At 46.5% G+C, this 25215-nt stretch overlaps 1 long non-coding RNA gene across 1 annotated transcript in view; it reads right to left on the bottom strand.

The window, feature by feature from the left end:
- Positions 1 to 4714: 4714 nt before the first annotated feature.
- LOC144141965 (uncharacterized) overlaps positions 4715 to 25215 on the bottom strand; it is a 32044-nt gene continuing 11543 nt past the window's right edge. The window contains exons 2-3 of the long non-coding RNA XR_013316777.1: positions 17532 to 17658; positions 4715 to 4898 (exon numbers count right to left, since the gene is read on the bottom strand). This is a non-coding gene — a long non-coding RNA (uncharacterized LOC144141965). The remainder of the gene's footprint in view (positions 4899 to 17531; positions 17659 to 25215) is intronic.

The raw sequence follows: 25215 nt of genomic DNA, 5'->3' as shown, positions 1-25215 counted from the left end.
CAGTACTCCTTTAAGCGGGTGCATTAGCCCTTCTCACGCCCGATTCCTGGCCAATCCCCCAGGTGGGTATGTGCCATGCACAGACACCTATTTGTGTTGTCGTTGTACTTGATTGCTAGAGCGGATCTCAGCTTTGAAATTTCGTGTCAGTACTCCTTTAAGCGGGTGCATTAGTCCTTCTCACGCCCGATTCCTGGCCAATCCCCCACGTGGGTATGTGCTATGTCAGCGGCCAGGCAGCGCGCGCCCATCTCCCCCCGTTGCCAAGGAAGACGAAGAGATTCCTGGCCAATCCCCCACGTGGATATGTGCCATGTCGCCCATCTCCCCCCGTTGCCAAGGAAGACGAGGAGCGCGCGCACCCGCAGCTGTTGCTATGTGGACGGACGGCAATCAACGGAATTCAGGGTCGCTTATAAAGTGCATTCGCACTTAATAAATTTTTTACTCAGAATATGTGCATGTGAGAGCATGTATCATACTTTCTAACGAATTATAAAACGTTTGCAACAAAGAATGCACAAGCAACAAATTTGGTGGCACAACACATTTAACGTGCGCAGAAGCTAACCAACTGCTTCAACACTCGTGCCTCTGGGCCATTCATCACGGAAGGTGCCCGTTGGAAGACTATGAGACAAAAAAGGGGAAAGGAGACGAAATCCCTTTGGAGAGGCTGCTGAAGTTTCGTTTAAACTTACAGGGAAGAAAGCAAGCGTCTTGCCCACGGGATTGATTTAGATGGTGCTCAGGCTTCTGCAGCCGTTCTTAGCTTACGCCTGCGTATCGCTGGTTGGTGCAATGCCAAGAATGTGTTTCTTGTTTTTTGCTGTGGGCATCCTAATCAAGGTGTTTCACTGGGTGCTAAGATGAATGTGAGTTTTTAATCGAGCCGAAGTGTGATATTTAGCGGGGCAGTACTGTTGTGGATTTAACGTTTATTTCTGGTGTGTAGTGAGAGAACGGTGTGCAGTGAGAGAACATACAAGAAATTAACTTAAAATTTGAATGCATTTTTAAGTAAGGCCTCGCTCCTTTAGCGTGAAGTGCATTTGATACGAAGTGTGCGAGAAGGAGACGAAGACAGCAGCAGGGCTGGTTGTTGGATAGGAAAAACAAAGGTGAAATTTTAATAGGGCGCTGAAAAAAGACCATTCATTCTTCAAAATCATGACCTGTGTTTTGATAAGGAGCGCAGGAACTTGCTAACGGTACGCAAGCCCGGAAAGTTTGTGGGGTATTTGCACTTGTTCGTGTAGTCGTCGAAGTCCACGTCGTACACTGCCCAGGCCAGTTTTGCAGAAACGGGAGGCACGAGATTGAAGAATTTTTCCATCTGGAAAGGGATGGAAAAATAAAAACAGTACTTTTATTGTTTTTCCATTGATTGCGATCATCAGGGAGCGAATTTATTCTGTGGGTAGTTTTGACAATAATCAGCCCTGCATTCAAACCAAGAATAAGACCATACGTTTTTCTGGCCAATTACAAGTGTTTTTTAGATATAAAAATCGAAATAGCCACAAACACCTCTCTTTACCAAGAAAAAGAAATTATCAGTGCCAGGCAGTTTTTTATGTGCACATTGAAAAGCAAAATTAAGATAGATTTGCTCAGTGGCGCGAAACTCAATTTTAGTGCCATTCGCTTTTGCCAAAAACGTTATTTTCTCATGAGTAGTTAGGTTGCCTGTAATTCATGAAGCAAAAAAATAAAATAGTCTCATCACAAAATTAGACACTCTATTACGTCACCATAACCCCCTTTTTAAGGGAGACTTTCTTTTCTATGTAGGGGTACTTGGATCGTGCGAACAAATAAAAACTATCGGTGGCTTTCAGTCCATTACGCTACATTAGCTACTTCTGATAGATACACTTATCCCAGGATTGATACGCGGTAATCTTGTTCAACAAATGTGAAGTTTATGTTATATTGCGCACTTGATATACAAAAATATTGGGAGCTATCATGATGAATTCGCTTTACATCTTCTGTTTTTAATTCTTTCGGGTAATAAATACAAGTGATACGAACACTACACTACTAGCTGCGCCATTCTGCGCTCGGGAAATGCGGTAAAAGTTTTGACATATATTATTGCGTCTTTTGCTGTAGCAGAATTGCAGAGTCCTATTTTGCAGCGTTGCGGTAGGTCTTCCCGGTGCGAAATCAATACCTTTGATTGCAGCGTTGTTTCGTTGTCACAGGCCAGAAGAAAAAAGGTTTTGTTTGAACCAGTGTAGATAAAATATCCTGTATTATCAATCCGCACAGGCTCAGCGTGGTTCTCCACACATATCTGTAGGATAGACGGAGGTTGGGAAAATATAAGTGCGCACAAATATAAAACGGCCACAACGGCTTCAAAGACCACTCCCATTGCAAAGTTTTTTCTCGAAACCCTGCCTTAAAGGACAACGTTTGAAATAGATTTTACAGGGAGCAATTTCAAGTACATGATCCGCAGGTTTGTAACGGAAAACGTGGGATGACCATTAGTGAATAAGAAGTTGGAGAAACTCCTGCCGTTCAAGCAAAAGTGTTATATTTCGTTAATACTAGCCATTATTTTTACTACAGACGGTTTCCTCATCCTTCCCTAAGATGTTAGAGCCGTGGAAAACTGGCTGTATATTGCCGATGCACTTCTATTGGACATTTTCGATGCCCGATTACAACAACGAGTTAGGATTGTCTCGGTAACTAAGAAAATGACCTTCAATATTATTGATGAGCGTTGTGTGCAGACATTGTGCGACGCAATATGGATTGTGCCAGCGCATCCATCGAGGCCCTAACTTGTCGGTTCCAAAGGCCATCTTTACATCGAACCTTCGTCTTTCTCCATGATCTGTTTAACCTTCCTTCACTGCGTAGGTGATAGCCTGTGGTCAGTGAGCAGTTGTCATATAGTCCATGTCCTCGGAAAATAAATGCTTCGGTAGAAATAAGCATAAACTCCATACATTTACAGAGTGGCATCGCGACCAAATACAAGTGTATTTGTTTTGAAAACTAGCTTTAGCGACACCCCAGCTTCGTTCCGCTCATAAAAGACGTTTTCTCAAGCCAAAAGATGCAAGAAATATTAAAAATTTGAAATTGTGTCATGAAATCAGGTAATACGGAAACGAAAGACGTGCTGTGGGGCTGCTTTAAAGGTGTAGTTATCCGTGTGTTAGCTCCACGTGACCATTTAAATGACACCATCAAACAAACCTTGGGCTCTACTGGAATGTCCCTGTGATTATTCTTGGCGGTGGCTCATTCGCGCCGCTGCCAGTCGCACAATGATTCTGTGACGAAATAAAAATGGCCGGAAAGTGACGGGGCGGTACTCACTGCTACACATGTTTTCTTTATTATCTGTATTATTTATATCAAGTTTGCAATCAAATTGATATCATACTTCCGGCACAACGCTGTCTTTTTTACCAACCACAATTGTGATTTCTCTTCATCGCGCTCCCTAATTGATCACGAATGTAACATACTATTCAAAATTTTCTTCAGTGAATAACAAGCATGTTACAAGCATTGAAGACACCTTAATAATGACCCAGCGTTTGCAGCGGTCCAAAACCGATTCAAAACGGCTGGAATTGACTGAATGGCTGATTTCTAGTATAGTTTACCGCTCCGTAAACGGCCCGAGCAGCGCCAGCGTACTGATAATCTTTCGAAGCACGTAACACACTCTGCGCTTGCATTTCCCGGTAAACAGGACCATAGCTTACTATGGAGAAACGGAGGCCACCGCACTATCCTATGTAGAAAAACATTCACTATCCATTCGTGAAGAAAGGTCACGGAAGCTCGAAAGCGGAACGTGCGTGCCACCTTTCATGTAGGTCCGCCCGGGGGTTAGTCAAACATTATTACAACCAAATCGCAAACGAACAAAGAAATCATGCTACAATTTTTCTCGTACTGAACGAATGCCTCTACACAAACTCTACATGTAGACAGATAAGTGGCTTATGAGATAAATGTATACTATTGAACTCCTTCTGAATTATCAATGCGTCTTTTGTCTTTTGTGGAAACCATTGGTTTCTTTGCGATTTTCCAGAAACCGTTTGCGCACAATGGAAGCTAGGTTTTCTGCACGCGCATCGCGTCCAAGAAAGTTTTAAGAGCTTGAAGAATTGCTTTAGTTTTTTTTTGCTAGAACGTTATCAGTTGAAGTTAGAAAGCTTTCGCATAAAAAGAATCCCTCCTGAGAGTAGATATCATGAATATATATTAATAAGGGCCCCAGTGGGGAGCTACAAAAATGTGGTAAACTAAAGTCGGTGTATAAATATTGGCCCAAAATAAAGGCACTTCAATGCATTACCTATTCATCAGAACAGTTATACAAAGCAAAATAACGAGAAGACAGAAAAGGAAGCAGGTGGAAAGTCATGCAGACAATTAGAGATTATTGGCTGAGGAGAGATAACAATAATTTTCTAGATTTATCAGGATTGCTTTCTTGAACAACAGAATTTGGAAGCTTGTGCTATTCTACCTGTTTTATGAACCGAATGGCGTCATTGTACGTAACGTTTTGCCAGGATACAATGCACATTCCGAACGTTAAAAACGATAGTTCGAACAAACCTTTCAAGTTCAATTCCTACAAATGCACACTCTCTTCTTTGAACTCCAGAAACTACTGTCAGCTTTCGTCAACTGTGAGAAAGCATACTTGCCTGAGCGTGCTCTACTGGCGTGAAATCACTTGACTCCCAAAACCCGTCCTCGTTGAACTTGACGCCATCTTTGTTTTTGTCGCTGTAGATACCTTTGGGTTTGTTAAGTCTCCAATAGATGCAGGACATGGTAAATGAGACAATCACAGTGGAGTTATTTCGAAATTGGGCACTCGCTATCTCTTCGGCAATGACTTTCTGAAAAAGAAAACATCAGAACAGCTTTCCTGAATATTTTCCGATCTGACTTAAAATGCGATAACACTGAAACCATATATATTTCTTTATTGTTTTAGGATAGCTTCAGTTTTGTCTACAAAAAGTACGTATCATTTGTAACATAAAAGACGTTCAAATTGGCCTTGTTAAAAATGAAGCTTGCAATAGGACTTTTTACAGAAATTAGACTAGAATAAACTTGTGCAAAGAAGACAAAAAATAGAAATTTCAAGCAAGCACCCTAGATGGAATAACAACACTTTTGTTAATGGCTATTTGGTGACATGTGCTCCGTCGCCTGCTATAGGTATTGAGGGTGATACTGGATAAAAAAAGCCGGGATGAAGAAATGAACCACGGTTGCTCGATGGAAACATGGTCGGGTCTGCCGAAACGAGCCTCGGCAAAGGGCGAGCGCGTAACTACGGAGTTTCAAGTTGCGGACGCTACTTTCGGTGTGGGCGCGCCACATCGGTGACTGCTCACCGGGTCCCGTTTCTGAGCGCCTTCGGAGTTGCCGGCTCATGCCGCATGAAAGTGGCTTCAACGAACGTGCTCTCGCGGGTATGTAGAAACTAATGCTATTACCAGTGGCCGAAAAGGTGACTCTGCAATCTCTAAAAACGAGGTCTTGTGGAATGCCCTCAGCAAATGGTAATCGTGGTTTACGACGGCTGCGATGGTAGCCGTTCAACTGCCAGGCAGTGCTTGGGAAAACGCATGTGCTGCCTCGTGCAATGCGAATTTGGTTTAAAAATGTATTTCGGTGTATGCTGTGACACGGCTGCTTGATGTCCATCGAGCGGCCGTGATGCTGAAATGAAACTATGACTGCTGGCATTTATTACGCTAAATTATGTGAAGCTCACACGCGTAGTTTCAGTTGTCTAGGGGCTAAAGCTGTCTCGCCGTGCAAGTCAATGTGGCTCATAGATCCAAATAATATGTATCTACAATCATATCTAAAAACACACTGTCTTGCAACACGACCTTTTCGACGGTCGTGGAAAGCCAGAGCGTGTCGAAAACAAGGCACTGTGTTACGTTTAAAGTGACAACGAGAGGCTTGCTTGGTTTTACGTTGAAATTGAATATATGAAGCACAAATACCAGGGCTCGGACGCAGTGTCCCACCAAGAAGACCCACGTCATCGTCCTGACAATAAAGAGCGTGGTCAGTAGAGTGCATAAATTTTCGGTAAAGTGAATCAAGTATAAAATTTCCAATAGGATTTTATTTGCTCTCATATACAGTTACACGCCTCCTCCACCTTCTCCCACACACACACACACACACACACACAGTCAAATGAAATACCGAAGTTACAGAAAAAGTTATTCCGCCGCGGTCGCCCAAAGAACGTGGGTTCGAATCCAGGCCGCAACGGCCGCTTTTCAGAAGGCGGCGAAAAACGGCAACTCGTGTTCGAGATTTACGTGCACGTTAATGATCCCCAGCTGGTCGAAATTAAACAGGAGCCCTCCAATACTGCGCGCCTCAATTCCTGTTTAGCTTCGACGTGTTAAACGTCACAATCAGTAGAAAAACAGTAGTTGTCATTCCGCATAGAAATTTATTTATAAATTTTAAAATAATGAGACTTCTCAGCCATCAGCGGCTTTTGGTATTTAATGGCTGAAACGGGCATGTTGATCACCGAGCAGAAGTATTCAAAGGCGCCAAATCTTTCCGTGTTCGTACAAACACTCATTTGAAACATAAGCGTAAAGTGCCTTCTTAAAACCTGATGGTGTGATTGACCGTGTTCTCCAGGGGTATTGAGCTGTCACTGAACGTCTCTAAATACGTATCTTATTTGTCGACGCACTCGCGACTGCTTCGCTTTTCGTCGACCCCGATTGGCCAGTTTAAGATTTCAACCAATTACAGTGACCGGTGATGATGACTAGCAGCATGAATATTTGGTTTGGTAGTGCACTTTTCTATTAAAAGCTGGTGGTGATGCGCACTGATTTCCATGAAACGGTTGGAATAATATATCATCATCATCATCATCATCATCATCATAATCATCATATGCACCAGACTATCTACTCCCACCGCAGGGCGGCCAGCCTCTCCCGTTATTCTTCAATTACCCCGGTCCTCTGCCAACCGTGACCAATTTATTCCTGCAAACTTCTTGATCTCCTCTGCCCATCTAACTTTCTGCTGCCCCCTGCAACGTTTGCCTTCCTCAAGGGATACACTCTGTTACCCTTAATGACCAATGGTTATCTTGCCTCCGCACTACATGCCCTGCCCACGTCCATTTCGTTCTCCTAATTTCTGCTAGTATGTCCTTAATACCGCACCAGACCAGTATTCTAAATGTCGTGGGTTCGGATCCCACCCGGCGTGCATTTTTTCACCACTTTCTTTCTGAACTGAAAAAGTTTTCATCTTTTTCTATGACCAACCAACTTTCCAACTTTCCCTTTGCTTTCCGAGGTTTTCTTGACGGCCAACCCTTATTTTCTTCTTATTTCACAGAGCCATTCATTTCCCATTTTCTGATTCGCTGCATGCTTAGCGAGGCCCTGTGTTCTGGCACTCTTGGTTGCAAAGAGGGCTCAACGCTGGTCGACCACACCCTCGAAATGTCGTAAACACCCGAATCACGGCCCTGGGTTTGAAAAGAAGATCCCCCTCAGCGCGTGCAGTACGAGTGCCGCTGGCTACCACCCCGAAGTGCAGGAAACAAAAATACCTTAACATGAATACCCGACAAAGAGGGGGGGGGGGCGGGCACAGCCCCACCGGTAGCGTAGTGGTTATCGCACCAGACTGGTATTCTGGAGGTGGGCTCGGATCCCACCCGGCGGGAATTCTTTCACCACTCTCTGACTGCAAAAATCTTCATCTGTTTCAATGACCCACCACAACCTCCCCTTTGCTTTCCGAGGTTTTCTTGGCTGTCAACCCTTATTTTCTTCTTCTTATATATATATATACATATATATTTTTATTCATTATTTTTATATAGATATATATATATATTTATATATATATAGCTTGACATAGAGTGTAAGTTTGTGTCCTTCCCAAAGGCTGGCAATGCTAGCAACAGGGGCTATCTGTCGGGCTTTGCAAACTATTACGCACGTCTGTGGAGAAATCCCTAGAATGCAGCATATCTTTGCAGGCTTTTTTGTGACGCCATGTTTTTACGCATTCGAGACTGACAGCTCAAATAGTGTGCCAGAAGCAGGACCGCAGAAAACGCAGTCTTAAAATGCCGCCGCGAACCATGCATCGGGTTTGTTTGTGTTTTGCTTTTGCCGCCCGGCGGTGTCTGTCTGTGTTATCCATGTTGTCTGTGTGCCAAGGGAGGCCGTTCTTGCTGTGCCGCATATTTTACCTCTTCAGAGAGGGAGAGCGTTCCGAACGAACGTGAACAGCCCAGAATAATCTTCGTTGATTTACAGTGTTCCGGTTACAATTCGACTATTCAAGAAAAACCCTCTTTTCGAATGAGAAATTCCCACTGAGCAGATGCCGCGGCATTCAAATCGTCGACCCTCGCCTTCCAACGTCACTTTGTTGGTTGCTGCTTCCCCGCTTGGGTATTCTTTGAGTTGTTAGGGGAGCACAAATTCGCTCCAATAAACTTGTTTTCCTTGAAGACAACTGTGTCTTCTCTGGCTTCGTGACATCGGGTAGAGGTGCGTGGTACATGCACCCTAAGCCCTCGTCAATCCCACAAGCTAGTCCAACTCGTGTCAGCCGGCGACAGCAAGGTCTTCAGCCAAAGTGTGGACTGCTTCCGGATAAAGTCAAGAAAAATGACGCGGTGGAAACCACCATGATCAACGCAGGCAACATGACCAGTGCTACCGATCCTGCCCTCGTTCTTCAGCTACCCAGGGAGCCCAGATCATTCCATTGGTCACCTTCTGAGGATCCCGAAGACTGCTTAGAGAAAGTCGAACGGGTCAGGCTCTTTAACTGGTTGGACGAAGCGGAGACACGGAGGCAAGTGTTCTTTTACCTTGAAGACTCGGCACGGATCTGGTTTGAAAACCACAAAAGCCTCCTGTACTCTTGGAACGGTTTCAAAACGCAAATTTAACGACCTTCATCACAGTCTTGCGATAAGAGCTGGTTGAGGTATTGCTGCAAACGCGGGCACAACACCCAAACGGAAGCGTTGTTGTGTTTGCCGAAGAGATGAACAGGCTTTTCAAGTGTTGTGAGCCTTGAAGGGCGGAAGAAAAGAAGTTATGCTTCTTGATGCTCGGTGTGAAGGAGGAACAGTTTGCTGAACTTGTCCGCGTCCCTCCCAAATCCGTCGCCATATTTGTAACCGAAGATAGCACAATTGAGAAGGCCCTCGAAATGCGTACTAAGCACTATGACCGCAACTTTGTTGGCGCGGCCAATGCGTACTGCGTCGACAGCATGCGAATTTCGGCAGAAAATTAGGCGAGACTATCTGCGCAGTAGTGAGGGAGGAGCTGCGGAAACTTGTCCCAACGCCGCTGCAACCCTAAGTCGCTTTCCTTACCGACATCAATATGGAAGAAGTGCAGAATCCCTGGAAACATCAACCACGCCAGAAGCACCCCGCGATCCTCAAGCCGTGACCTACGCGGCTGCAGCTCGTCGACTTCGCCCACCTGCACACTATCGTCACGGGACACAATACCGTAGTCTCCTCTCGCCGGCCCGACAAGCTGTGGTGCAATCCCCCGCTCGAGGAAGACCGACGTGTGGCGAACGCCAGATAATCGTCCGCTGTGTTACCGGTGCGGAGAGGCCGACCACATCTACAGTTGGTGCCCCTACAAGAGGATCGGATTGCGAGGGTTCTCCGTCGACGCTCCACGCTCCAACCCGAGCAGCGCCCTACTGAAACCGCAGATAACCTGTCCAACACAAACCGAGGTCCAGCGTGCTTCAACCGTTTGCCGTCACCCTACCCATACCGTTCGCCAAGCCGTCGAAGCTAAGTAGACTTCACGCGGGGGAGTTCCCCAGGCCGACGTAGGGGAAAATAAAAGCAACCACTTCTGGAGGTAAAGTTGCACGACGGCGGAAAAATTAAAACACTCCAACGATACTACGGCCCGCCGAAGACCATCATTCACGGCATGCCATTAGCCCGACGTCCCGATCCAACCTGTATGTGACTCACGAACACGACGACGACACGAACCGACGCATAACTGAAATGACAGATCTTGCCGCTGAGAAGACGACGACAATGACGACGCATACTGCCCGATCATCAACACGAACAAAGCGAGATACGACGCCCCGACGCACCCGAAACTCGAGGAAAACGGTGTCCGACGGTTCATCTACGGCCTTGACGTAGTAGCCCTCATCGACACCGGAGCCGACTCGTCATTAGGGAGCGGGTCATTCGCGTCCAAGTTGAAGAAGGGTACGACAAGATGGGATGGTCCGCACATACGCACAGCAGGAGGTCATCTCCTCTTGCCAAGTGGAACGTGCATATCGCGCGTCACAATAAATGGCACAAGATACCCTGCGGCGTTCGTCATTTTGCCTAACTGCTCCCGCGACGTAATCCTTGAAATGAACTTATTGATGGAAAACGGTGCAATAATTGATCTGCAAACAAGGTCGATACCCTTCCCTCCGATCTCTCCATGACGCCGGTACCGAACTCCGAACACCATGTTGCTGTAAGGATCGCCGACGATCACGTCTCCTGCCACCCCACGCAAGCTTGATGATCACCGTCTACTCTCAGGATGCTGCTCCTGACATGGACGCTATCGTGGAGAGTGACCAAAGTTTGTTTCTCGACCGCGGTGTCTCCGTCGCAAGAGGGATTGGGCTCCTAAGCAATACAAATCCCACGATTTGGTCACTAATTTCACTTAGGAGTACCAGCAATTAAACAAGGGCACCGCAATTGCGTTGCGTGAAGAAACAAAAAAAACAAGTCAAGTGATCGCGGTAGCCGAATTTAAACGCACACTTGCAGACGCTTTCAAGCTGCCGCATCCTCTCGACGGGAACCGAGCGCTGCTGCAAGAAAACGGGGGCAACTAATTCTGGTCGCTACAGCAAGTGTTTTTCGTCAAACTCAAAATTACGTCAGACACCCGTAGAGCAGCATCGAGTTTTAACCGAAGATGGAGCACGACTTACCCGGCAGTCACCGTACCTCGCGTCTTCACACGAGCGGGAAGCCATCCCGTCACATGTCGAAGGTATCCTCAGCGAAAAGATTATACAGCCACCGAAAAGCCCCTGTGATGCTCCGGTCGTACTCATGAGGAAAAGAGACGGCACGTTGAAATTCTTCTTTGACTACCGGGCTTTGAACGAAATCACAAAAAAAGACGTGTACCCCCCGCCACGAATTGATGAAGCCCTCGACCACCTCTCCCACGCGAAGTACTTCTCATCCATGTTTCTGGAGACAGGCTACTGGTAAATTAAAGTGGACGTAAGAGATCGAGAGAAGATTGCATTCATAACCCCGGACGGCTAGAGGAGTTCAAGGTGATGCCGTTTGGGCTAGGCACGGCGCCCGCAACGTTTCCGAGAGTCGTGGACACTGTGCTAGCTGGCCTGAAGTGGCACACCTGCCTTGTATACCTCGACCACGTTGTGTTTTCTCCCGGACGTTGGACGAACACCTTGCAAGGTTGCAGTCTGTACTCAAGGCCATCCATACGTCGGGGTAGACGCAGGAGCCTGAAAAGTGCCGCTTCGCGTACGAAGAACTCAAATTTTTTTGGCCACATCGTCAACGCCGCGCGAGTCCTGCCTTACCCGGCGGAAGCTTCAGCCATAGCGATATTCCCAAGACCGAAATACAAGTAAAGCTTGCGAAGAATTCTGGCACAGTGGGCATACTAGCGGCGCTTCGTCGCAAACTTCGCAAGTATTGCAGAGGCACTCACGCGCTTGACGAAAGATAGCATCCTTTGCAGAGGGAAAACGCTCAAAAAAACGCACTGAGACCTACAACAATAAGGCCACCCGTGCTCGTGCATTTCGGCAAAAATGCAGACCCAGAAATGCACCCGGACGACAGTTATATAGGCTTGGGTGCCGTCCTCTTTCAAAAGTAAAGGGGAGGGGGGAGGGAGAAAACGTAATCGCCTATGCCAATCCTTGTTTTTCCAAGGGAGAAAAAACTTCTCAGCCTCTGAGAAAGAGTGCCTCGCGATTATATGGGCTATTTCGAACTTTCACTCTTACGTGTATGGAAAAGCGTGTAATGTTGTGACAAACCACTAGGCGCTGTGTTGGCTCGCCAATTTGAAGGACTCATCTGGCCGTCTTGGTAGGTGGAGCTTGCACCTGCACGAATTCGACGTTACAGTAGTATATAAATCCGGGAGGAAACACTCCGACGCCGGCTGCCTGTCTCACGTCCCCGTTGACCCACCACAGCAAGACTCCGACGAAGACCGCGCAATCTTCGGAGTCGTGACGGAGAGCGACCTAGCCACCCAGCAGCGTTCCTAACCCGAGGTACGCGTAATAATCCACTACCTCGAAGGACAAAACGTCGCCATGACTAGGGCCTTCGAACAGAACTTACCAGCATTCAGCCTGAAAACCACTTCCTCGTGAACAATTTCACTTCAATAAAGCTTACTGTCGGGCTAATTAGTTGAACTTCCTTTTGAAGGTAAGTTGCGCTTGTTCTGAACACTGAGACCGACACGGGAGAAAAACACAAAATTTCCCGAGGAGACAAGAATTTCAAACACGGAACAAGAACGAATTATCTTCTTGTCATCCCTACAGACCTTCGTGACGAAATTTTGAAAGATTGTCACGACGACCCCTCTTCCGACAATGTCGACACAGCTAGCACTATTTACAAAACCAAGCCGTAATGCTGCTGGCCCCGCCTTGCATCCGACATCACCCACTACATCCGGAGCTGCCGTGACTGCCAGAGACAAAAAACGCCGCCTTCGAGACCCGCCGGACTTCTGCAGCCGATCGGCGTTCCATTGAGGACCTTCCAACAGATTGGAATAGAGCTTTTGGGCCCGTTCTCTACGTCGCGATCCGAGAACAAGTGGCAACAGACTACATTTAGCACTACAAAAAGACCGCGGGTCTTCCGAGGGGGACTGCACAAGAAGTAGCCAAGTTCTTCACAAACCAAGTTGTGCCGCGACATCAAGCCCCTGAAGTCCTAATCACGGACCGCGGAACGGCCTTCACTTCTGCGCTCATGCACGGAATCATACACTATACCAACACGGATCACCAAAGAACGATGGCATACAACCCCCAAACAAACTGACTAACGGAACGCCTGAAAAAGACAATCGTGGATATGCTCTCTATGTACGTCGACGTTGAACATAAGATTGGAGCGAATTCCTACCGCATGTCACGTTTGAGTACAACACGGTTATCCAGGAAACTACGCAGATGACCCCGTTTTAGCTTGTCTATGGAAGACGGCCGACTACTATGCTTGACGCCTTGCTTCCTCACGTGGAAGGCAAAGACCTCAACAACGACGTCCAATGATACCTCCAGCGTGCGGAGGAGGCCCGCCGGCTCGCTCGAGTTCGCACAACGGACCAGCATCTGGTGGATTCGAGAACTTACAACGTCCTACGCCGAGACGCCGAGTACCGCCCAGGGGATCGTGTGTGGGTTTGGACTCCCATCCGACGACGTGGACTCAGTGAGAAGATTCTACGACGGTATTTTGCACCCTACCGGATTCTAGAACGTGTTGGCCACCTTACCTACGGGGTTATACCCGAAGGTAATTCCAGAACATCACGACGATGCACGCGGCACGCCGTGGTACACGTGGTTCGCTTAAGACCTTTCTACGCACGATGACGGACTTTATTATTTGTTTGGAGTGTTCCTTATCTTAGCATCAGGTCGATGCACTCTTAGTGGGCGGGGGTAATGCCGGAAACCATGCATCGGGTTTCTTTAGTTGTGTTTTGCTTTTGCCGTCTGGCTGCGCCGGTTTGTATTATCGGGGTTTTCTGTGTGCCAAGGGAGGCCGTTCTTTCTTTCTGTGCCGCATGTGATCTCTTCTGATAGGGAGAGCGTACCTAACTAACGCGAACAGCCTCGAATAATCTTCGTTGATCTACAGTGTTCAGGATACAATTCGACTATTCGAGAAACCCTCGCGCCGAGTGATAAATTCCCGCAGAGCAGATGCCACGGAATTCGAATCGTCGACGCTCGCCTTGCCAAGTCACTTTGTTGATTGCTGCTTCGCCGCCTGTGTATTCTTTGAGTTGTTAGTGGTGCACAAGTTCGCTCCAAAAAACTTGTTTTATTTGGTTTTTTTATTTGGTATATGTATTCGTAACGATGAGGCAAACCATCAGTGTTTATTGAAAATGAACGCAAAGGTGCTCAGCTGGGCAAAAGCACGGCTCACTAGAGCGGAAGAGCCTGCGGCCAGGGAGACTCGCTTGCTTTTACGCGCGATCATCGCCGATTGCGTTACTCTCCTTGTTTGATGGGCTTTTGTTGAAAAGCCCTTGTCACTAATTGTATTTCTATAAACAAGAAGCTTTCACTTGAAATTTCACTTCATACGACCATCGATCGGTGAGTCTAGAGTGGCGGAGCGCCGTCGCCGTTGCAGCCCTATTCTCGACGCTGTAGACGTATTTAGCGCTGCAAAGCTTGTTTCCCTAATGTCAAGCGGGTTTCCGGACGAGATAGGGTGCACCGGGGATGGGTTGGAGACCATGTAGCTAAACAGTGGGTAGGGTAAAGCTCATTTGCCTTCGGTCAACACAGGATCATATGGGACCCCCGCAGCTTTGTACTACCCGGAAGTACTGCCCCGAGCAGCTTTCGCCGCGCCCCCTGGCCAGCGCAGGGGCCCATTGCTGTTTTCCGCAAAAGAAAAATGCAAGGTATGCTGGCCTTATTATCTTCCCACACCAGGTATTTGTGCTTAAAAGTGATGCATATACTTTTTCATAGAAGTAACAATAGTTCGGTAAGCATGGATGCTATGAACGTACACGTAACCATTGAAGTATCAGAGCGTGCTGTTGTTGGTACTGTGTAAACTTGGTTTGTCATAGCTGTGCAGCAGCATTGCTCTTTCTATTGATCTGCCACAACGCAAGCGGACTGGCGTAAGCGACATTGTCTTACGTTACCACGCTTGTGGGGTATAGCCCATATTTCACAAGACGAGTACTTTCTATCATAATAAAAACAAGCCAGGCGCAAATACGATCAAAAACAAAGCAAAGGCGGGCAAATGACAGCCATGGTATCGTAGCGCTATCTGGAAGGACTGACAGTGAATAAGGCTCAAGAGTTCGCTGGATGCGTTATACCACGTTCGCGTTCACTTCAAGACCTGTTTTTCTGATGTCATCGCAGACGGCCTCACGAAACACAGGTATTGGCAGGAGAACAAACATTTTAACATAAATTGTATAATTTATTAGCAAATAAAGCATCTGTTAGTGCCGGGCATGCAGTGGGGCTATGCGAAACACCCAATCGTTCCAATAAAACTAATGCTTTGTCTTCCTGCCCCTTCAGCATTTTGAAATGTGGGTCAGCTGCGCAGCTATTGTGTCCTTCACTGAGCGCCGGTTTCTCCTATAGTGCGGTTCTGATAATGCCAATTGTGTCCTTGACCACTTCCACACAATTGACATTCAGTTCACTTCATACCAAATTCTCATCAAGCGGACGGGAGTTTGCTCTTCGGATAATTGTTCGCTTAGTGTTGGCACTCAAATTATGCGGGTAGCCCGCTCGCGGAGCTTAACAACAAAGCTCATGAACGCGTCTTTAGTAAAAAGTGCTGCTTCGTTGACTTTTACTGCAGTGCGTCAGGAAGGATTTTACGCGTAGCATGAGCTGATTGAATTTGCGAATGCGAAACAATTCAATTTTAAGGGCAGTTTATCAGAGGCAAACACAGGACTCGCCTAGTGCGGTGCAAGAGCCTTTGGAGGGGGCTGGGAAAGCTCCTCGTCTTGGGGTAAACGTACTGGGCTGTTTATGATGACGATGATGACGAGGTTCTCTGTTTATATCCCACATTTTCTTACGGCGCAGAAGTTGCACGCAATTGTCAGGGCCTTCTGCAGTACCGCTACAAATTGAACACGTTGCGCAACCCGCCAGCGGCAACGTAGATAACTGCACTTCATAGAAATAAACTGGGCAACATTTTATAAAAAAGGCTTGATTTCGAAGGCATCGGAATTCGGCCGAAAAGAGACGTCTGTTTGATTGTGTTCGTAGAGCTTCTATAACAGTCGCAAGTATCGGTTTAATGTGGTCTGCCACCATTTATGTCAGTATGCTTTTGAATATATTCATTCTGCTAATAAACACTGAAGACTCTCCACGCACTAGATGCTTATGACGACGACGCGTACAGCACAGTCAGTTCTCCCGAAAAAATAACCACAACAGGTTGATATAGAAGGCTTGAGGCCATGAGCGACGGTTAAAAAATTTTGCCTGAAAACCGCTACCGATTTGTAAAGTTTAGAGGCAGGTCGCTCGTCGTGGTCCATTTTGTTAAACATTACGAACGGTGATGACACCTCCCACTCCTTTCATGAAATACATGAAAACAATTGTCTCCTATTGAGAGCCAGCGGCAACTTTTGGACCCAGTGGCAACGTTAGGAGTGGTGGCGACATCTGAAGTATCCAGACCATAACACGCGTAATAACGTCCCGCGTGTTTTGATCTCGGTTCTCAGTAGTCCTACTTAGCTCTCCTTTTTGTTTGCAACGGTGTTGTGAAATTGTTCAATGTCCGTTTAATTTTTATTTGCGGCTTACCGTTACCCGCCTCGTTAGTTTTTTGTTGCAGGGCGTCATTACAGAAGCCTCCCCCTGATCTACGCTAGTAATATGGTCAGGCGTTATCCTGTCGCGACCATGGCGCTGAAGAAAGATTCTTAGTCCCATTGGCACGTTTGGATTAATGGGTTCCAAATAATCACTTGAGATTTCTTGGCCCGGAAGTGGATTGGCCGGCAAATATCCCCGGCATGAATAAGAACCGTCAATCTTCTTGTGATACTTAAGTGTTGCGTGACGTTTGGTCACCTAATGCTAGAAGCGGAACGGGGGCGTGGTGAATGAGCATTTTTTGTATCTGCCAGAATTACGCAATCAATAGGATTAAAGGAAACTAAATAGTTTCCCGGAAGCAGTTGCAATAAAATATATGAAGCGATGCAGTGACAGAGCCAAAAATACACGGGCCGTTTAAAGTCATCTTTTCACAACGCTAGTCCTCACCGAGTATTTCGGCAAGATGACTCCGCATTTACAGTAATAGCTGCCTCTTCTGAGGAAAGGAATAGAGTTCTTAAAGCAAACGTTTTCTGGACCGATGAATGACGTGTAGAATAGCCATTACTCCATCTAATTATAATTTTAACCCCCCATCCTTCTGTAGCTCCACGTTCGAAAAACCTAGATTGATCAAACAGAACACTTTTGCCGTGAAGCTGCGCACCGCGAGAGCTCTCAATGTTCTCTGGAATAAGTCGATAACCGAAGACGAAAAGTGCCAGGAGAAGTTTACTAAACTTATTTGGCCACGTACGATCTATCCACATTCATGTTCGATCCAGCTTTGCTTGAAATTCCACGGTAGAAGCAACTCTTACCATCTTGAGTGGGCACGGTCTGCTTTGGGGGACATCCCAAATAGATGGGCCATGGGAATAGCCGTAACCGTCCCGTTTTCGCTTGAACAGATGAGTGACAGCAACCAGTACTGTGATCGGGTAAGCGCTGTAATAAATGCAAAGGACAATATCAAAAACTGTCAATAGGAAGAACGCTGCTGTGGAGTAGGACTGCAAGCGTTCCGCAGATTCAAGCGATGGCTTCGATTTGATTTCAGATTGCTGCCAGCACAATATTGCAAGCTTCAGCTTGTAAGTTGAAGTTTACACTTCCACAGAATAAGTCGTGTTGCCGATTTGTGAGGCCCATGGAGTGCACAATATAACCTGTGATGATACTTTCGGATTTCAGATACCTTCAGATGATACTTTCAGAGCCTAATCTTTCTTCCTTGCTAGATGACGTTATTTAAAGTAAGGAACAAGGCTTCCAAACCGCGATAATATATTTTGCAAAATATTTTTACAAAGTTACAATTTGGCACAACCGTACGCGAAATTTGCGAAAAGCTACACGGAAAGCAACGCACTTACGAAGAGCATGACCAGTCAGCGGCAACACAAACCATAATAAAAAGATGTGCCGAATCTTGATTATTCTTTTGAAATTCGATCGGGGAAAGCTATAAAGAGAAACCTTCAGGGCTCAAGACAGGGAGGAGGTTGTTGAAATTGATAATAAATTCCAATTTGACCTATTCTTTACGCAGCTCCTAAATAGCCATCTATTTGAGCTGCAGGCAGGTAGCACTCTTTAGCCCTCCCAGCCTGTACGAATTGTGTTGGAAAAGGTCCAGTAAAGGTGTTCTTACCATCCATTCATGTTGAGCTGTCCGAAAGGATGGCGCTTAGTGACGGCTGACATCGCCCCAAAATGAAGTGGTGTGTTTTTCTAGTTTTCTGTAGTGAAAATTCTATCAAGCTTTATTTTTCTACCTCCTGAAATATATTTTTTTCGTGTTGTTAGCCTTGCTATGGTTGGGAGAAAACGCGCAGAAGAATGCCCCCAGACTAGAATCAAACGTACAACCTTAGAAGAACCGGTGTGGTGCGTTATCATTTTGTATATCCAGCGACCGAGATTCCCGCACGTTTGTGTTAGTGAATGTTACGGAGAGAGTAGTAGCGTCAATCAATATACTTTTTGCGGCTCTTTCATTGGTATTTCCGACTGCAGGCTTACCTTTTGTTTTCTAATGAAGGAGCGCCCTTTTTATTCATAAAATTTTATTGGGTGCATAAATCTGTTTATGCTTTTTCCAAGCGATATGCTGGCGATTATCCAAGTCTTCATCTGACTACATTTTGTTTACGTCTGTATTTCTTAGTGTTTGCAGGCACCCAAATTAGCTCCACAGCAAGACCAGCCGCATTTGCAGCGGCAGCTTCCCCAGTGTCCGTGTTCTCCTCGGCGCGAAATTGTTCCAAGCCCCGTGGCGCCACTTGCGCCTGCCAATAGGCACGCATCAGGCGAGTCTTTGTTTCGGTTCTAACGACACAATTAAAACCGATAAAACCACACAAAGCCAACTTTTTTTTTTTACAGCCACAGCCATTTCGTGAAATTTGTGATGTCGCCGACGCGATGAGGAATACGTCATTTTTAATCAGTGATTAGAGAGAGAGCTAACACTTTCCCTTTAGGAAGATTTTTCGCTTTACAAAGCTTTCAAAGGATAGTGACGGCCTCGGTAGTGACAGCGTTTGTGTTGAGGACTGTACAAGAAGATTAGCAACTCAGTCAATTGTACATGGTTGGCTGCGGGTGCTCGAGCCAGCACCCGGAAGTAAAGAGAAGGTCCTCTCCACCAAGAGCAGCCTGAGCGACGCTGCCTGCAACCCCGAAGCAGTAATATTGCAGTAATAAGAGAACAAAACGAAAGAAAGTGTACATTCGGTCCAAAAAATAAATTATTTAAGGCACTCTACTTGTTATCATAATGTCGTGGGTTCGGGCCCGTCTGTTCCCGATGTATCTTCTGACTATAAATATGAAGCACATTCCTCAAACATGATACTACTTTTTTAGGCTCTATCTATGGCACCTACGTTTTCGTTTATTCTTTCAAGCAGAACCCTAAAACATGATGCAGTCAAACCCGACATATATCGAACCCGTTTACATCGAATTATCCTCTATATCGAACATTTCTGCGCACGGAATGTATTCTATGAGTATGTATAGCAAAAATTATGCTTACATCGAACAGAAATTGCAGCAACTACCGATATATCGAATGCCAGTGGCGCAAAAGTGCCCCCAAGTTGGCTTTCCCTCGCGGCAAAGGAGAAACCCGCGGACACACCCTTGAAAAGTGGTTTAGTCCGGCGGTTCCTCTGCAGCTTGTTCACCTCGCTCTTTCTCCTTATCTCTATCTCTCTCTCGGGCTGTTTCCGCGTCGGGAAGCCGCCGTCGACCCCCAACATAAATATGATACCATATGGCCCTCCCGCCCCATTGGCTCAGACAGCCAATCACAGGCTGTTGACATTCCAGTTCTCTCGTCGCTGGAGAGGCGCGCGTTGTTCTTTTTGCTGTTTTTTGCGTTCGGAGTGTTCGAATTGTCGGCGTGTGTTGGACTTGTACTGTTTAGCCGTGATGGCTAGCGCAAAGTGGCAGAAAGCTGGAAATTCGCCGTAAAGCTGAAAAGCAGCTGCGCTGCCGTGAGGCAGCGAAGCTGCTTAAACAGAAGAAAATTCGGGACTACTACGTGCGGAAGTGAGTTTGTTTCATTAATAAAGTGCTTCCATAAATGGTAGGTGCTTTTATGCTGTCCGATTCTTCAGCATGCATATATCGAATTATGCCATATATCGAACTCGCGGGCGTTTTTTTGCGAGTTCGATATAACCGGGTTTGACTGTACTACTTATTTTAGGCTCTGTTTATGGCACCTATGTTTTTCTGTATTCTTTCAAGGAACCCCTCATAAGTACAGTTGAAGAAACATGAATATTTAACATGCGTGCAATTTGACATGCGTTAATGTTTGACAGTGGTTAAATAGCACGAGCACTGCTCTCACGTAAGGCCTTGACTCACGAATACCCATTCAACAAAGCAGCCACGTTTAAAATTCGATTTGTGCGACAAAGCAGCCAACACATTGGAAATTGCGACCGATCATCGAACATCTGCGCCTTCTACAGTATGTGCCTGGAGGCCTGCAAAAACCTCTTTCAAAGCTTTAGGAGAGGTGAAAGAGACATGAAAAATTCGCGCTCTTCTGAGACGCGTTTACTCTCTGAAATCTAAGCTCTTCAAAAAATATATCACTATGCCAATTGTTGTGTAGCACGTTGTGTAGGACGTTTGGTGTTCTTTAGAGCCAGGCGAGGACCCTTCAGGGACCCCTTGAATACGAGAATGTAGAGACGTGCTCCCTAAACGAGGTTTCGTTGCCATGAACATCATGCTTCGTCTGGGCCATTAGTTTTTAAATGCCCATAGGGTTTTTTCGAAGTATAGACGAGTGAATTCTTCCAAAAAGCTATTTATGCAGCCATTTTATATTTTGAATTTATTGCATCAAAGGCCCGAGGTCATTGCATAGGGGGAGGTAACAAATACTGTGTGAGGGTATACAATTCAATGTGAACCAATTACTACAAACATTACTGTTCTAAATAGGCATATGGTAGTTTGGTGGAGAATGAAGGCAAAAATGAATCAAACAAAACAAACAAAAAAACGCTTCGACTGGGGATTAGAGTTCGAATAGGACAAGCAACTTGGCAAACAAGCTTACACACAGAGTACGCTGGTAGGATATATCTACAGCCCGGGTTATTGGGTAGAATCAAAGTGGGATCCCAATTTTGTACGGAATGATGTGTGGTCAGGTGTGGCAACCATGGTGTCGGGGAGGTGATTTCATAGTGTAATTGCACGGGGGAAAAACAGTCGTTCTTCGCGGATGTACGGCCGTTCATTCGCGCAGTGGGTTAGAATGGTCAAAGCGCGAAGAAGTTCTGTTAGGGGCTTCAAAAGGTCGTGTCTTGTATGCGGGCGCAAAAAAAACTATGCAGGAGGCATAGGCGTGAGGTGAGGTGGCGAGCCGCGAGGGATGCCAGTTTGATTGATTGTTTTAGGGTGGTGACGTTAATTTCTCTGGAGACCTGTGAGGTTTTAAAGCAAGCTGCGTGGTTTTGGACTGATTTTATTTCGTTAGCGAGATATGCCTGTGATGGATTACAAATGGACGATGCGTATTGGAGATTTGGGCGTACGTATGTTAAGCATGGTAGTTTTTTAACGCCAGGCGAAGCATATTTTAGATTACGGCGCTGGAAATCAAGCGTGCGCAGAGAATTTGAGAAGATGGACTGCAGAAGCCGCGCAAAATGAGAGAGATGGGAGTAAATGTGCACTCCGAGATACCTGTGTGACGAAGCAGAATAGAGGAAGCGAATCGATAAAGTAGGTACGACGGACAGTGGCACGCTTAGAGGAAATGACATCGATTTGCACTTGGTTAAGTTTAACGGCATCGATCAGTCTTGGCACCATAGTGCGACACTGTTGAGGTCTTGCGGCAGTTTAGTACTGTTTTCATTGTTTTGAATTGGGGAGTATATGACACAGTCGTCGGCAAATAGTCGAAGTTTTGTTTGTCTGTTTGTTGGCAGGTCGTTTCTGAATAATAAAAATAAAACAGCTGATAAGCCCGCGCCCTGAGGCACGCCTGATGATACGTTAGTTAAATAGGAGTTATCATTATTAGCAGATATGAATTGCTTGCGGTTAGAGAGAAATTGTGGAACCCAGGAGGCAATATTTAATGCAATGCCAAGTGAACAAATATTGCTAAGTAATTGATTATGTGGAAAGTGATCGAAAGATTTGAAAAAACATAGGAATATGACATCAATCTGAAGGTTATCATTCATACATTCTACTAGCTCTTTGGCTATCATCATCATCATCATCACCAGCCTATCTACGCACACTGCAGGGCAAAGGCCTCTCCCAATATTCTCCAATTATCTCGGTCCTGTGCCAACTGTGACCAATTTATCCCCGCAAACTTCTTGATCTCATCTGCCCATCTAACTTTCTGCCGCCCCCTGCAACGCTTGCCTTCTCTAGGGATCCACTCTGTTACCCTTAATGACCAGCGGTTATCTTGCCTTCGCATTACAAGCCCTGCCCACGTCCATTTCTTTTTCTTAATTCCTACTAATATGTCTTTAACACCAGTTTGCTCCCTGACCCACTCCGCTCTCTTCTTGTCCCTTAATGTTACACGTATCATTTTCCGCTCCATTGCCCGCTGAGTCGTTCTCAATTTAAGTTGAACCCTCTTAGTGAGCCTCCAAGTTTCTGCCCCGTAGGTGAGTACCGGTAAGATGCAGCTGTCGTACACGTTCTTCTTCAGCGACAATGGTAGGCTGCTATTCATTATCTGAGAATGTCTGCCATACGCGCCCCACCCCATTCTGATCCTTCTAATTATCTCTGCCTCATCGTTGGGATCTGGGGTCACAACTTGGCCTAAGTAGATATATTCGCTTACCACTTCCACTGCCTCGCCACCTATCTCAAACTGCTGTGCTGTCCCGAGGTTATTGATCATTACTTTAGTTTTCTGCATATTATTTTCAGGTCCACGGTTCTAGTCTGTTCGCCTAGTGCGGAAAGCATGCTTTGCAATTCGTCCCCCGAGTTACTTAGCAACGCAACGTCATCCGCAAATCTGAGGTTACTGAGGTATTCTTCATTAACACTTACACCCACCTGTTCCCAATCCAACGTTCTGAATACTTCTTGTCAGCATGCTGTGAATAACATTGGAGAGATTGCGTCTCCTTGTTTAACACCCTTCCTTATAGGTATTTTACTGCTCTCCCTATGGAGGATTATGGTAGCTGTGGACCCATTGTACATATCCTCTAGTATTCTTACATAATGCTCATCTACCCCCTGCTTCCGTAATGCCTGAATGACTGCTAGGGTTTCGACCGAGTCAAATGTTTTCTCATAGTCTATGAAGGCTATGTATAGGGGTTCAGTATACTCAGCGCACTTCTCTATCACCTGATTGATCGTGTGAATATGGTCCATTGTTGAATAACCTTTACGGAACCCTGCTTGTTATTTAGGTTGACTGAAGTCTAAGGTTGCAGAGATTCGGTTAGCGATTACCTTGGCAAATACCTTGTAGACGACGGACAGTAAGCTGATCGGCCTGTAATTTTTCAAGTCCTTCATTTCGCCTTTCCCATGAATACCCATGAATACGCCAATTGACTCTTTGGTAAAGTCGGCTAATTGGGTCCCCCATTTGAAGGGCTTTGGAAACTGTGCTGGTGATTATAGAAGAAATTTGCTGATTGAAGGTGAGTCGCCATGTGAGAAGATATTGTCGCATGCTCGCCAATCGCCTCAGAGTTAAGCTCGTCCCCCAGGCGCACGCCGGTGTTGCCACGACGCGCGAACCATCGGCAATACACCCGGCCACCCTTCGCATGATCGCCAAGTGGACCGGACCACCCGTGCGGGACGGAGGTTGACGAAGACGCTGGGCGCGTGTGAGGTGTGTGAGACGCCGAGCAGCAAGCAAGGTCAACTTTTGTTCTCTTGTCTGTGGGCCCAAGTGCGCCCCAAATAAATCAGTTTGTATAGGCCTATTCGTCTTTGTCTACGTGACAAACTGGTAAGGGTGCGGGGTAATCCTATCCCATGCTTCAAACGCCATCGAAGATCCGCAACGCGAGCCGTTCGAAGCCTCCTCTTGTGGAAACTCCCGTTCACCGGGCGAGCCGCCGTCTTCAAGGAGCGTCGCCAGAGTTTGGACTTCTCCACGAAACCAGAGCTAGGACCGGTGCCCCGAAAACCCAGCAGCAAGGTATGGCCACCCCCATCATAGGTTTCCAGAACCCTCGGAACCCGAAATCGTTCCATGGCGAACTGTTCGAAGACGCGGAAGACTGGCTAGACCAGTTTGAACGAGTAGCCGCCTTTAATCAGTAGAACGATGCGGCGAAGTCAAGACACGTGTACTTCAGCCTAGAAAATGGTGCGCGCACGTGGTTTGAGAACAATGAACGGAGGTTAAAGACGTGGATGGAATTTCTAAGCGAGTTTCTTCAAGCACATGGAAATAGCGACCGCCGAGAGAACGCAGAGCGCGAGCTTCAATCCTGGGCTCAGCTCCCGAATGAAAGCGTCACCATGTACGCGGAAGACATGTAACTCCTCTTCAGAAGAGCTGATCCCGCCATGGTCGAAGAAAAAAAGGTATGACACCTCATGCGCGGTGTAAAGGAACAGCTGTTCGGAGGCCTTGTTCGAAGCCCGCCAAAGACTGTGCGCGAGTTTATTACCGAAGCTACTATGTTACAAAGAATGCTACGGCAGCGTGCAAGCCTGTATGAGCATCAAACTAATTTCGTGTCGCACTCCGGTGACTTTGGCAACGCGCTCGAGACCCCTGATGCACTTAGAGAGCTGATTCGCTCAATAGTCAGCGAGGAACTACAAAAACTCCGCGACATCCGCCAACCCTCGATTGGTTCTATTGCTAGCGCCGTTCGTGACGAGGTGCAACACGCCCTGCGGGTGCCTCCTATCCATGCTGATCCGCCAGTGATGGTTCCCGACCCTCTGCACATGAGCTATGCAGACCCCCTCCAGCGTCCTGTTACCGCAGCAGCTCCTCTT

This window comes from Haemaphysalis longicornis, unplaced genomic scaffold (genome assembly GCF_048455015.1).
Source record: "Haemaphysalis longicornis isolate Haplotype H1 unplaced genomic scaffold, Haemaphysalis longicornis Haplotype H1 scaffold_6, whole genome shotgun sequence".
In the NCBI taxonomy this organism is placed as follows: Eukaryota; Metazoa; Arthropoda; class Arachnida; order Ixodida; family Ixodidae; genus Haemaphysalis; species Haemaphysalis longicornis.
Note: the sequence above shows the minus strand (reverse complement) of the source record. Positions and strands in the feature narration are given on the sequence as shown.